A 14,725-nucleotide genomic window follows, 5' to 3' on the forward strand; every position below is an offset into this window, starting at 1 on the left:
TGGGCAGGGAAGGAGGAACAAAAGAGGCAGCAGGGGAAGGTACAGGGAGCGAAGGGAGTCTGATGAGGAAATCCCAAGGGCAGGAATAACAACGGACGGATAGAGGACGGAGAACACAGGGAGGCAAGGAGACAGGCAGAGAGGCTCATACACAGCCGACAGACTGGGAAGACACTGGGGTGAACGCACAGACAAGGCGAGGCAGAGGCAGGCAAGGAGGACGGCAATGGAACAGAGACAGAGGCGGAACAGCCGGGTGACAAGGAGTACACATGAAAATAGAACTACAGTGGACGGGGGCGTGCAGGTGAAGGGATGCTGCGGCAGGCGCCGCCGCTGAAGGGGCATCAGCGGGCACGGCCGCCAATGTCACAGTCAGCGCCATCACACGCACATACAAGAACAACACATAAGTATCCGGAACAAGGGTCATTAATGGCAATAGTAGGCCTGGCATAGAGCTGGACTGGGACAAAAATGCAGCCCTGCCACACAAATCCCACCAGCCCACAAACTATAGCACTCCTCAGCCTGATCAGTGAATTTTTCCTATACTTTGTCGTCCCCTCATCACTCTCTTTAAGGAGTTATTTGAATAGCCACATGTGAATGGCACCACAGTGCGTATGACTGACCACAGCTGCATTTACATGGTGCTCTTCAAAGCTACGTTTCCTAGGATCATGGAGGTCCCAGCGGTCAGATCCACAACAAACAGAAATGCATCCCCTATCCCCTCATAATGTCCATACAGTATTATGGGCTCCATATAATGCTCCATACAGTGTTATGGGCCCCATATATTATTTCATACAGTATAATGGGCCCCATATATGACTTCATACAGTATAATGGGCCCCATATATTACTTCATACAGTATAATGGGCCCCATATATGACTTCATACAGCATAATAGGCACCATATATTACTTAATACAGTATAATGGGCCGCATTATATTACTTCATACAGTGTAATGGGCCCCATATATTACTTCATACAGCATAATAGGCACCATATATTACTTTGTACAGCATAATGGGCACTATATATTACTTCATACAGTATAATGGGCCTCATATATTACTTCACACAGCATAATGGGCACCATATATTACTTCGAACAGTATAATGGGCACCATATATTACTTCATACAGTTTAATGGACACCATATATTACTGCATACAGCATAATGGGCCCCATATATGACTTCATACAGCACAATGGGCCCCATATATTACTTCATACAGTATAATGGGCCCCATATATTACTTCATACAGTATAATGAGCCCCATATATTACTTCATACAGCATAATAGGCACCATATATTACTTTGTACAGCATAATGGGCACTATATATTACTTCATACAGCATAATGGGCACCATATATTACTTCATACAGTATAAAGGGCACCATATATTACTTCATACAGTATAATGGGCCCCATATATTACTTCATACAGTATAATGGGCCCCATATATTACTTCATACAGTTTAATGGGCCCCATATATCACTTCACACAGCATAATGGGCCCCATATATCACTTCACACAGCATAATGGGCACCATATATTACTTCGAACAGTATAATGGGCACCATATATTACTTCATACAGTATAATGGACATCATATATTACTTCATACAGTATAATGGGCACCATATATTACTTTGTACAGCATAATGGGCACCATATATTACTGCATACAGTATAATGGGCACCATATATTACTTCATACAGCTTAATGGGCACCATATATCACTTCATACAGTATAATTAGCCCCATATATTACTGTATACAGTATAATGGGCCCCAAATATTATTTCATACGGCATAATGGGTCCCATATATTACTTCTTACAGTATAATGGGCCCCATATATTACTTCATACAGTATAATGGGCCCCATATATTACTTCTTACAGTATAATGGGCCCCATATATTACTTCATACAGTATAATGGGATCCATATATTACTTCATACAGTATATTGGGCCCCATATATTACTTCATACAGTATTATTACTGCATACAGTATAATGGGCACCATGTATTACTTCATACAGTATAATGGGCCACAAATATTATTTCATATAGCATAATGGGCCCTATATATTACTTCATACAGTATAATGGGCACCATATATTACTTCGTACAGCATAATGGGCACCATATATTACTGCATACAGTATAATGGGCACCATATATTACTTCATACAGTATAATGGGTACCCTATATTGCTTCATACAGTATAATGGGCACCATATATTACTTCATACAGTATAATGGGTACCCTATATTACTTCATACAGCATAATGGGCACCATATATTACTTCATACAGTGTAATGGGCCCCATATAATTCTTCTACCCAAACTCCGCTGTTCTGGTCTCCTCAGTGTATTCTGATCCTCCGCAGTGCTTGGCACAGGGACATCATAAACTTTACCGATATAATTGTCAACTTGGACTGATAGTAATAGTGATTTGTTTGTACCCTGTTGTCTGGCGCTGGCCCACTTTATGGGGGTGCTCAGGGCATATGATTATACTCCAGTAAAAAGTATGAGAGGCTCAAATTGACCAGTGCCACCTAGTTTCCTACCCCTCTTATTCGACTGGTACTGTGGGCACACTGACTGGTACTGAGGAAAAGAAATAACAGAGAGAAAAAGAAAACAGAGAGAGAAAGAAATAAAGAACAGAGAGAGAAAGAAAGAGGGGAAAGAAAGAAATAACAGAGAAAGAAAGAAAGAAGAAGGAAAGAAACAGAGAGAGAAAGATTCTATAAAGATACTATAGCAGCCCGGCTCCCACTGTAGTGCCCACCTGAGCCTCCCGATGCAGGACATATCATGATCTGCTCACATGGCCGGCATCCCCGAGTCCAAGGCGATCCTGCTGTCCGCGCTGTTGGGGGAGGACACGGTGATGGATCTGAAGCATTCCCTGAAGTGCCTCCATGGTTCCATCACAATCTCCTCCCGAAATTACCTAATTTCCAGTCAGCTTCTAGCACGTCACTTCCGGTGGAATGTCACATGCGAATTTTAAAGTGCTCCTCGGGGCTCCGCCATGTACTCCTGTGTCCACAGGAAAAGTAAGCTCCCAGCCGGGGCAGCGGGCAGAATCTCTCTCAAAATCGGGACTGTCCCGCTGGGAGGTATGAATGCTCCCCACCATACACCTTGTACACGTATGGCTCCGCATTCATCATACACACACGGTTCTGCTTTTTATGCCTCGTACACACACGGCTCCATTCTGTACACCTCGCACACACACGGCTCCACTCAGTACACACATGGCTCCACTCCGTAAACCTCGAACACATGGGGCTCTGCTCCGTACACCTTGTACACATGTGGCCACGCTCTGTAAACCTTGTACACAAATGGCTCCACTCCGTGAACCTTGTACACTTGCGACTTTGCTCCATACACCTCGTACACACGCGGTTCCGCTCCATACACCTCATACACACGTGGCTCCGCTCCATACACACACGTACGACTCTGCTCCATGCACCTCGCACACGTGCGGCTCTGCTCCGTACACCTCGCACATGCACTGCTCTGCTCTGTACACCTCGCACACCCGCTGCTCCGCTCCGTACACCTCGCACACGCGCTGTTCCGCTCCGTACACACGGCTCCGCTCTGTACACATCTCTGCTCCGTACACCTCGTACACACGCGGCTCCGCTCCTTACACCTCGTACACACGCGGCTCCGCTCCGTACACCTCGCACACACAGCTCCGCTCCGTCCACCTCACAAACTCGCGGCTCTGCTCCGTACACCTCGTACTCACACACGGCTCCACTCCGTGTACACACACAGCTCCACTCCGTACACATCTCTGCTCCGTACACCTCGTACACACACACAGCTCCACTCCGTACACATCTCTGCTCCGTACACCTCGTACACACACACAGCTCCACTCCGTACAGATCTCTGCTCCGTACACCTCGTACACACACACAGCTCCACTCCGTACACATCTCTGCTCCGTACACCTCGTACACACGCACAGCTCCACTCCGTACACATCTCTGCTCCGTACACCTCGTACACGTGCAGCTCTGCTCCGTACAACTCACACACTCGCGGCTCTGCTACATCCACCCTGTAAACCCCCCTGACCCCACAAATAAACTTCCCTCATCCAGGATGACAGACAGCAGAGTTCTGCATAAAACAAGGGCTGATGCGCACAGGACCTTTGATGAGGTCATAGGAGGGGAGGAGTCAGGGGTCACATGATATCCAGAGTGAAGACGATACAGATGAGGAGAGGAGCGACTACAGGACCTGTGATGAGGTCACAGGAGGGGAGCTTTCAGGGGTCACGTGATCAGGGACTCCTTCCCTTCTGTGATCTTATCAATTACCGCCTCTTGCACGACTGCAGCACCAGCGTGCAGAGGCTAAATTGTAGGTGCTGCGGGTAAAGGAGGTAAACTCACCACACTGTCCAAGAGCTGTTAAAAAGATGAAAAATGAGCTGTGATTGGTTGCTATCAGCAATAGTTTTCTTTGTAGACAGTTGTGGTAACTGAGGCCTATTATTCTTATCATTTCTATGGTGTTATTGTCTATTAGATACACGGCTCAGCAGTCAGTATCACACAGAATAGGATTAGATACATGGCTCAGCAGTCAGTATCATACAGGATAGGATTAGATACACGGCTGAGCAGTCAGTAACACACGTGATAGGATTAGGTACACGGCTCATCAGTCAGTATCACACAGGATAGGGTTAGATACACGGCTCAGCAGTCGGTATCACACAGAATAGGATTAGATACACAGCTCAGCAGTATCACACAGGATAGGATTAGATACACAGCTCAGCAGTCAGTATCACACAGGAGAGGATTAGACACATGGCTCAGCAGTCAGTGTCACACATGATAGGATTAGATACACTGCTCAGCAGTCAGTATCACACAGGATAGGATTAGATATACAGCTCAGCAGTCAGTATCACACAGAATAGGATTAGATACACAGCTCAGCAGTATCACACAGGATAGGATTAGATACACAGCTCAGCAGTCAGTATCACACAGGAGAGGATTAGACACATGGCTCAGCAGTCAGTATCACACAGGATAGGATTAGATACACAGCTCAGCAGTCAGTATCACACAGAACAGTATTAGATACATGGCTGAGCAGTCAGTAACACATGATAGGATTAGATACACAGCTCAGCAGAAAGTATCACACAGGAGAGGATACTTGGGTAATCGTTTAATTTGTGTTGCAAATCTGTAGTGTTGAATATATGATGTGAAATGTTTTTATGTGCGATATAATCATTATAATTTGCTATAACTAACCACAGTTGGTTACTATGCCCAGGCAACGCCGAGCTCTTCAGCTACTGTATATATATATATATACATATATATATACTAGCTGAAGAGCCCGCCACTACCCGGGCATAGTAACCAACTGTGGTTAGTTATAGCAAATTATAATTATCCTTCATCCCATAGTCCCGTGCCCATATACCCATCATACATATCCACAATCCCATAGGCCCGTGCCCATATACCCATCATACATATCCTCCTTCCCATAGTCGAGTGCCCATATACCCATCACACATCCTCCATCCCATAGTCCCATGCCCATATACCCATCACACATCGTCCATGCCATACATCCCATAGTCCCATGGCCATATACCCATCATACATATTCGTCATCCCATAGTCGAGTGCCCATATACCCATCACACATCCTTCATCTCATAGTCCCATGCCCTTATACCCATCATACATATCCTCCATCCCATAGTCCCGTGCCCATATACCCATCATACATATCCGCCATCCCATAGTCCCTTGCCCATATACCCGTCATACATATCCTCCATCCCATAGTCCAGTGACCATATACCCATCACACATCCTCCATCCCATAGTCAACCATTATGACATCATAATGAGCGGCGGGGCTTGCAACCTATGATGACATCAGCGTTGCCATGGCAACCATTATGACATCATAATGAGGGGCGGGGCTTGATACACACTTTTTCCCCATTATGTAGATGGGGCAAAATTGTTTGAATTGGAACGCGCGGGGTTAAAATTTTGCCTCACAACATAGCTTAGGAGTAGGACACTCTCGGGGTCCAGTGTGACTGTGCCAAATTTTGTGGCTGTAGCTGCGACGGTGCGGATGCCAATCCCGGACACACACACACACACATACATACACACACTTGAGCTTTATATATTAGATATACAGTGGGGCAAAAAAGTATTTAGTCAGTCAGCAATAGTGCAAGTTCCACCACTTAAAAAGATGAGAGGCGTCTGTAATTTACATCATAGGTAGACCTCAACTATGGGAGACAAACTGAGAAAAAAAAATCCAGAAAATCACGTTGTCTGTTTTTTTTTTCATTTTATTTGCATATTATGGTGGAAAATAAGTATTTGGTCAGAAACAAAATTTCATCTCAATACTTTGTGATATATCCTTTGTTGGCAATGACAGAGGTCAAACGTTTTCTGTAAGTCTTCACAAGGTTGCCACACACTGTTGTTGGTATGTTGGCCCATTCCTCCATGCAGATCTCCTCTAGAGCAGTGATGTTTTTGGCTTTTCGCTTGGCAACACGGACTTTCAACTCCCTCCAAAGGTTTTCTATAGGGTTGAGATCTGGAGACTGGCTAGGCCACTCCAGGACCTTGAAATGCTTCTTACGAAGCCACTCCTTCGTTGCCCTGGCGGTGTGCTTTGGATCATTGTCATGTTGAAAGACCCAGCCACGTTTCATCTTCAATGCCCTTGCTGATGGAAGGAGGTTTGCACTCAAAATCTCACGATACATGGCCCCATTCATTCTTTCATGTACCCGGATCAGTCGTCCTGGCCCCTTTGCAGAGAAACAGCCCCAAAGCATGATGTTTCCACCACCATGCTTTACAGTAGGTATGGTGTTTGATGGATGCAACTCAGTATTCTTTTTCCTCCAAACACGACAAGTTGTGTTTCTACCAAACAGTTCCAGTTTGGTTTCATCAGACTATAGAACATTCTCCCAAAACTCCTCTGGATCATCCAAATGCTCTCTAGCAAACTTCAGACGGGCCCGGATATGTACAGGCTTAAGCAGTGGGACACGTCTGGCACTGCAGGATCTGAGTCCATGGTGGCGTAGTGTGTTACTTATGGTAGGCCTTGTTACATTGGTCCCAGCTCTCTGCAGTTCATTCACTAGGTCCCCCCGCGTGGTTCTGGGATTTTTGCTCACCGTTCTTGTGATCATTCTGACCCCACGGGGTGGGATTTTGCGTGGAGCACCAGATCGAGGGAGATTATCAGTGGTCTTGTATGTCTTCCATTTTCTAATTATTGCTCCCACAGTTGATTTCTTCACTCCAAGCTGGTTGGCTATTGCAGATTCAGTCTTCCCAGCCTGGTGCAGGGCTACAATTTTGTTTCTGGTGTCCTTTGACAGCTCTTTGGTCTTCACCATAGTGGAGTTTGGAGTCAGACTGTTTGAGGGTGTGCACAGGTGTCTTTTTATACTGATAACAAGTTTAAACAGGTGCCATTACTACAGGTAATGAGTGGAGGAAAGAGGAGACTCTTAAAGAAGAAGTTACAGGTCTGTGAGAGCCAGAAATCTTGATTGCTTGTTTCTGACCAAATACTTATTTTCCACCATAATATGCAAATAAAATGAAAAAAAAACAGACAATGTGATTTTCTGGATTTTTTTTTCTCAGTTTGTCTCCCATAGTTGAGGTCTATCTATGATGTAAATTACAGATGCCTCTCATCTTTTTAAGTGGTGGAACTTGCACTATTGCTGACTGACTAAATACTTTTTTGCCCCACTGTATATATATATATATATATATATATATTAGTATGACGGGCCAAGAGACCTCAAATACAGTACATTGCGAAAGTATTCAGCTCCCTGGAACTTTTCAACCTTTTCCCACATATCATGCTTCAAACATAAAGATACCAAATGTAAATTTTTGGTGAAGAATCAACAAGTGGAACACAATTGTGAAGTTGAACGAAATGTATTGGTTATTTTAAATTTTTGTGGAAATTCAAAAACTGAAAAGTGTGGCGTGCAATATTATTCGGCCCCTTTACTTTCAGTGCAGCAAACTCACTCCAGAAGTTCATTGAGGATCTCTGAATGATCCAATGTTGTCCTAAATGACTAATGATGATAAATATAATCCACCTGTGTGTAATCAAGTCTCCATATAAATGTACCTGCTCTGTGATAGTCTCAGGGTTCTGTTTGAAGCACAGAGAGCATCATGAAGACCAACGAACACAACAGGCAAGTCCGTGATACTGTTGTGGAGAAGTTTAAAGCTGGATTTGGGTACAAAATGATTTCCAAAACAGTAAACATCCCAAGGAGCACTGTACAAGCGATCATATTGAAATGAAAGGAGTATCATACCACTGCAAATCTACCAAGACCCAGCCGTCCCTCTAAACTTTCATCTTTGTCCACATTGAGTTTGAGGAAGCGAGAGGAGAAGGAGGATATGGCTGATAGACACTCCGGGATTCTGGACAGCAGAGAGGTGACGTCTGGGCCAGAGAGGTAGATCTGAGTATCATCGGCATAAAGGTGGTACTGGAATCCATGGGACTTTGAGTTGCCCCAGGCCAAGTGTATAGATTGAGAAGAGTAGGGATCCTAGAACAGAGCCTTGGGGGACTCCAACAGAGAGAGGATGGGATGAGGTAGTGTGGGAGTGGGAGAAACTGAATGTGCGGTTGGAAAGGTATGAGGAGATCCAGGATAGGGTGAGGTCTTTGATGCCAAAGGAGGAGAGGATCTGTAGTAGGAGGCATTGGTCAACTGTGTCGAGAGCAGAGGACAGGTCTAGAAGGAGGAGTATAGAGGATTGTCCGATAGCTTTGGCTGTAAGTAGGTCGTTGGTAATTTTGGTCAGGGCTGTCTCAGTGGAATGATGGGGACGGAAACCAGATTGTAGATTGTCAAAGAGCAAGTTAGATGAGAGGTGGGAGGAAAGTTCAGCGTGGACATGCTGCTCCAGGAGTTTATGAAAATGAGGATGAGTGACCTCATGGAGATCAACATCCAACACTGCGGAGACACCATCACATGTTTCTCAACGCAGTGATTCTAGAGCAATGCCCCCATCCCTTATGGGAAATATGCAAAAACACGTAAATCAATCAGCCGCGGAGACACCATCAAATGTTTCTCAACGCAAGCAATGACTAGCCAGGTCTTTCACCGGGAAGGAACAACCACGGGAAGGGCAGTCTCCAATGAATGAAACCACCTATGCCAAAACATGGTATCCATCCACAGACAGCTGTTTCGGGGTATTGCCCCTCATCAGTGTGGAGTAGGAAACTGGCTAGTATTAGCAATGCCTAGTAAAAGACTATGAAAATGAGGATGAGTGACCTCATGGAGATCAACATCCAACACTGCGGAGACACCATCACATGTTTCTCAACGCAGTGATTCTAGAGCAATGCCCCCATCCCTTATGGGAAATATGCAAAAACTTGTAAATCAATCAGCCGCGGAGACACCATCACATGTTTCTCAACGCAGTGATTCTAGAGCAATGCCCCCATCCCTTATGGGAAATATGCAAAAACTTGTAAATCAATCAGCCGCGGAGACACCATCACATGTTTCTCAACGCAAGCAATGACTAGCCAGGTCTTAAACCGGGAAGGAACAACCACGGGAAGGATAGTCTCCAATGAAGGAAACCACCTATGCCAAAACATGGTATCCATCCACAGACAGGAGTTTAGACGCGAATGGGAGCAGCGATATTGGGCGATAGCTGGACGTGGCTGTTGGATCGAGGGTTGGCTTTTTAACGATAGGCGTGATTGTGGCATGTTTGAAAGCAGAAGAGAAGGTACCAGAAGTTAGTGATAGGTTGCAGAGGTGGGTTAGGGATGGGATAAAAGTGGTGGTGATGTTGGGGAGGAGGTGGGATGTGATCGGGTCAAGTGCACAAGTGGTGAGGTGTGATTTGGAGAGAAGATGAGCAAGCTCCCCTTCAGTGATGTTAGATAGGGAGGTTATGGGGTTTGGGCATTGGTCTGGTGTGCAAAGGGGTTATGGTGGTTGAGCAATAAAGACTTGCCGTGTTTGGTCTATCTTGTTTTTGAAGTGTGTGGCAAAGTCTTTGGCAGAGATTAGGGAAGTCGGAGGGGGCAGTGGTGAGCGGAGGAGGGAGTTAAAAGTATTGAACAACTGTTTAGGGTTGTGGGATAAGGAACATACAAGGGATGTAAAGTAGGCCTGTTTAGTAGAGGTAAGGGCAGATTTGAATGCAAGTGTTGCTTGTTTGAGTGCAATGAAGTCGTCTTGCGAATGTGTTTTCTTCCAGCTCCGCTCTGCAATTCTGGATGCTTGCCGAAGCTTAGTATGGCCCCAGTTCTCCTATATACGTAGTAGGATGCCCCCAGTTGTCTCCACATATATATAGTATGATCGCACCAGTTATTATAAATATTTATTATATTTATTATAAAAGAGCCATTTATTCTATGGTGCTTTACATGTGAAAAAGGGTATACATTGTAAAACGAGTACAGTAATCTTAAACGATAAAAGTCATGACTGGTACAGAGGTACGTGCCCATAGTAATAGCTCAAAATCGTCCAGGGGTGACAGGTTCCATTTAAGGTCAAAATTGTTTCCGTGACTAAGGGGTTAAACCTGCATTAGTGCTATTTTTACAGTTTTTATCATGAATGTTTATTGTTTATGTTTTATTTGTATTATGTGCCAAACTTTGAATTTGTTATATAATCTGAGCACTCCTCTTTCCTTTCCCTCGCTTCCATGTACCTTACCGTATCCCTCCCATAAACTCCTGCCTCTTTTTTACTTCTCTTCCCTCCCCAATGCATATATTTAAATTTAATGAAAACCATTGAAAGCACAAATATTGAATAAAATACTGAAAAAATACTGAACGTGTGAATGTGGCCTTAATGTATATTTTCTCGGAAACATGGAAGCTTTCAGAGAACTGTATACCTTGCTGCACTCGCCCAGCTAGGTCCCCAGGGCCGCTATAGCCAGAAACTCAGCCCCGCTGCAGCCATGCCCCCATTCCTACTGCAGCCAGGCCCTCTGCCCAGCTGTAGCCAGGCCCCCATTCCTGCTGTATCCAGGCCCCCATTCCTGCTGCAGACAGGCCCTCTGCCCTGCTGAAGCCAGGCCCCCATTCCTGCTGTAGCCAGGCCCTCTGCCCCGCTGCAGCCATGCCCCCATTCCTACTGCAGCCAGGCCCTCTGCCCAGCTGTAGCCATGCCCCCATTCCTGCTGTAGCCAGGACCCCATTCCTGTTGTAATCAGGCCCTCTTCCCCACTGTAGCCAGGCCCCCATTCCTGCTGTAGCCAGGCCCCCATTCCTGCTGTAGCCAAGCCCCCTGCCTCACTTTAATCAGGCCCCCTGCCCTGCTGTAGCCAGGCCCCCATTCCTGCTATAGTCAGGCCCCCATTCTGCTGTAGCCAGGCCCCCTGCCTCACTGTAGCCAGGCCCCCTGCCTTGCTGTAGCCAGGCCCCTCATTCCTGCTGTAGCCAGGCCTCCATTCCTGCTGCAGCCAGGCCCTCTACCCCGCTGTAGCTAGGCCCCCGTTCCTGCTGTAGCCAGGCCATCTGCCCCACTGTAGCCAAGCCCCCAGTCCTGCTGTAGTCAGGCCCCCATTCTGGCTGTAGCCAGACCCTCTGCACTGTTGTAGCCAGGCCCTCTGCCCCAGCTGTGAGTGGGCACAGAATAGAGACTGAGTAGTGGGGGCGTAGCATGGGGGGACAGTGTAAGGGTACAGCCAGGAGGGGACAGTATTCCAAGAAGGGGGAGTCTGATGAAATGGTACAGTAAAGTGACTGAGCCCTATAGGGAGGATACAGTGTAATACGACAGTGTGAAAAGGTATCCCAGTCTGGAAAGGTGTGAAGAGCATGTACCAAATGAGGGACAGTGTGGGGTCATATTTTGTGCAGACAATATAGTGAGGGGCAATTATTTACTGCTGTAGCCAGGCCCCCCATTCCTGCTGTAGCCAGGCCCCCCATTCCTGCTGTAGCCAGGCCCCCCATTCCCGCTGTAGTCAGGCCCCCCATTACTGCTGTAGTCAGGCCCCCATTCCTGCTGTAGTCAGGCCCCTCATTCCCGCTGTAGCCAGGCCCCCATTCCCGCTGTAGTCAGGCCCCCATTCCCGCTGTAGTCAGGCCCCCATTCCCGCTGTAGTCAGGCCCCTCATTCCCGCTGTTGTCAGGCCCCTCATTCCCGCTGTAGCCAGGCCCCCATTCCTGCTGTAGCCAGGCCCCTCATTCCCGCTGTAGCCAGGCCCCCATTCCTGCTGTAGCCAGGCCCCCCATTCCCGCTGTAGTCAGGCCCCCCATTACTGCTGTAGTCAGGCCCCCATTCCTGCTGTAGTCAGGCCCCTCATTCCCGCTGTAGCCAGGCCCCCATTCCCGCTGTAGTCAGGCCCCCATTCCCGCTGTAGTCAGGCCCCCATTCCCGCTGTAGTCAGGCCCCTCATTCCCGCTGTTGTCAGGCCCCTCATTCCCGCTGTTGTCAGGCCCCCTGCAGCCAGGCCCCTCATTCCCGCTGTAGCCAGGCCCCTCATTCCCGCTGTAGCCAGGCCCCCATTCCTGCTGTAGCCAGGCCCCCATTCCCGCTGTAGCCAGGCCCCTCATTCCCGCTGTAGTCAGGCCCCCATTCCCGCTGTAGTCAGGCCCCCATTCCCGCTGTAGCCAGGCCCCCATTCCTGCTGTAGTCAGGCCCCCATTCCTGCTGTAGTCAGGCCCCCATTCCCGCTGTAGCCAGGCCCCTCATTCCCGCTGTAGTCAGGCCCCCTGCAGCCAGGCCCCTCATTCCCGCTGTAGCCAGGCCCCTCATTCCCGCTGTAGCCAGGCCCCCATTCCTGCTGTAGCCAGGCCCCTCATTCCCGCTGTAGTCAGGCCCCTCATTCCCACTGTAGTCAGGCCCCCATTCCCGCTGTAGTCAGGCCCCCATTCCTGCTGTAGCCAGGCCCCCATTCCTGCTGTAGTCAGGCCCCCATTCCCGCTGTAGCCAGGCCCCCATTCCCGCTGTAGCCAGGCCCCTCATTCCCGCTGTAGTCAGGCCCCCATTCCCGCTGTAGTCAGGCCCCCATTCCTGCTGTAGCCAGGCCCCCATTCCTGCTGTAGTCAGGCCCCCATTCCTGCTGTAGTCAGGCCCCCATTCCCGCTGTAGTCAGGCCCCCTGCAGCCAGGCCCCTCATTCCCGCTGTAGCCAGGCCCCTCATTCCCGCTGTAGCCAGGCCTCCATTCCTGCTGTAGTCAGGCCCCCATTCCTGCTGTAGTCAGGCCCCCATTCCTGCTGTAGTCAGGCCCCCATTCCCGCTGTAGTCAGGCCCCCATTCCCGCTGTAGTCAGGCCTCCATTCCCGCTGTAGCCAGGCCCCTCATTCCCGCTGTAGCCAGGCCCCTCATTCCCGCTGTAGTCAGGCCCCCTGCAGCCAGGCCCCTCATTCCCGCTGTAGCCAGGCCCCCATTCCTGCTGTAGTCAGGCCCCCATTCCTGCTGTAGTCAGGCCCCCATTCCTGCTGTAGTCAGGCCCCCATTCCTGCTGTAGTCAGGCCCCCATTCTCGCTGTAGTCAGGCCCCCATTCTCGCTGTAGTCAGGCCCCCATTCCTGCTGTAGTCAGGCCCCCATTCCTGCTGTAGCCAGGCCCCCATTCCCGCTGTAGCCAGGCCCCCATTCCCGCTGTAGTCAGGCCCCCATTCCTGCTGTAGTCAGGCCCCTCATTCCCGCTGTAGCCAGGCCCCCATTACCGCTGTAGTCAGGCCCCCATTCCCGCTGTAGTCAGGCCCCCATTCCTGCTGTAGTGAGGCCCCCATTCTCGCTGTAGTCAGGCCCCCATTCCTGCTGTAGTCAGGCCCCCATTCCTGCTGTAGTCAGGCCCCCATTCCTGCTGGAGCCAGGCCCCCATTCCTGCTGTAGTCAGGCCCCCATTCCCGCTGTAGTCAGGCCCCCATTCCTGCTGTAGTCAGGCCCCCATTCCTGCTGTAGTCAGGCCCCCTGTAGCCAGGCCCCCATTCCTGCTGTAGTCAGGCCCCCATTCCTGCTGTAGTCAGGCCCCTCATTCCCGCTGTAGTCAGGCCCCCATTCCCGCTGTAGTCAGGCCCCCATTCCTGCTGTAGTCAGGCCCCCATTCTCGCTGTAGTCAGGCCCCCATTCCTGCTGTAGTCAGGCCCCCATTCCTGCTGTAGTCAGGCCCCCATTCCTGCTGTAGCCAGGCCCCCATTCCCGCTGTAGCCAGGCCCCTCATTCCCGCTGTAGCCAGGCCCCCATTCCCGCTGTAGTCAGGCCCCCATTCCCGCTGTAGTCAGGCCCCCATTCCTGCTGTAGTCAGGCCCCCATTCCTGCTGTAGTCAGGCCCCCTGTAGCCAGGCCCCCATTCCCGCTGTAGTCAGGCCCCTCATTCCCGCTGTAGCCAGGCCCCCATTCCCGCTGTAGTCAGGCCCCCATTCCCGCTGTAGTCAGGCCCCCATTCCCGCTGTAGCCAGGCCCCCATTCCCGCTGTAGTCAGGCCCCCATTCCTGCTGTAGTCAGGCCCCCTGTAGCCAGGCCCCCATTCCTGCTGTAGTCAGGCCCCCATTCCTGCTGTAGTCAGGCCCCCATTCCTGCTGTAGTCAG

Source organism: Dendrobates tinctorius, unplaced genomic scaffold (assembly GCF_039654945.1).
Source record: "Dendrobates tinctorius isolate UK_male_01 unplaced genomic scaffold, ASM3965494v1 ptg000102l, whole genome shotgun sequence".
NCBI classification, from domain to species: Eukaryota; Metazoa; Chordata; class Amphibia; order Anura; family Dendrobatidae; genus Dendrobates; species Dendrobates tinctorius.